We start from the raw sequence: 1,189 nt of genomic DNA, 5'->3' as shown, positions 1-1,189 counted from the left end.
ATTCTTATGATAAAGGCGGTGGGGAATGTCTCACCTATCTTGGTAATTTGAGCTTTTGTCCCATTTTCCAGGCAAGATTTCAAACTTTTAATTACCCACTTAGTAAAACCCAGATGTCCCATTTCAAAGACCTATTCCCATTAGGGAATTTTCATTTCCAAGCAATAGTTGGATGAAATCCTAGAGTTTTACTGCATCCCCTTTCCAGTACTTTAGTTTTGCTTTTTTTTTCCCTGAGTAAATAAAACCATAAACTTTTAATTCTTCAAGCCTATTTGAGATAGAATTGGGAGTATACCACTATTCACTACCTTGGAGCTTTCCATCTAAGCCCTAACTGGTTCTTTTCAAAATATTTCTTAGCATGCATTTGGTTCATAAACCTTCTTGGAGTGCTAAGAGGATAAGTGACTTTCAATTTGAAAATACATTACAAAGTGTTCCATCTCTTATAGTTTAAGGAATACACTGGTCAAGGTCTTACAACATTTACCTGACAGTGATTTTGATAAACGGATTCATCACTGGGTTGGAAAAAGGCCAGAATGAGATGGCTCTTGGATCAATTTACTGTGGCCATGTGTATTGGCAGAAGAGTGTGGGTCTTGTGTGACCTTGTTTACACAGGATATTTCCACAGCTGTGCTAGCTGAAAGTCTCAACTTCAATTGCTTATCTCCATTGGCCAAACTGGCTGATCTAATCACCTGTTGACAGCATTCCACTTCAAATAGTGATTTTCCAATTTCAAGAGAAGATACTTGGAAATTTGAACTGGTTCTACTGATGTGTAGGTAAAAAACAAAACAAAACAAAACTGTAAGGTTTTAGCTATGATAATCACATTATGATTTAAATCAGAGCAGTTGATTAAAACTGCCATTTCAGGGTGGCCTTTATATGACCTGTGGATGAAGTACCATGCTTGATAAGGGAAATTTCAGGTGAGGATGTAAACTGTGACTCTTTCTGATTAAGAAATGATATTTTATTCATATTTTATACACTTCAAAATGCTTCTGCAGGTATGTAGGATCACAACGACTTTATTTCCCACAACAGAAAAATGACCAAATATGGAAGACCTCACAACGACTAGTAGAACCACAGGCTCCTAAAATCTGTGTGAGTGGTATCCCAGGAAGCACAAGTGACTGGGATCGTGATGCAGAGGCTTACATGGCTCTAG

Source organism: Carlito syrichta, unplaced genomic scaffold, assembly GCF_000164805.1.
Source record: "Carlito syrichta isolate Samal-C Ts95f unplaced genomic scaffold, Tarsius_syrichta-2.0.1 Scaffold302980, whole genome shotgun sequence".
Lineage (NCBI taxonomy): Eukaryota > Metazoa > Chordata > Mammalia > Primates > Tarsiidae > Carlito > Carlito syrichta.
This window is presented reverse-complemented; position numbering follows the sequence as displayed.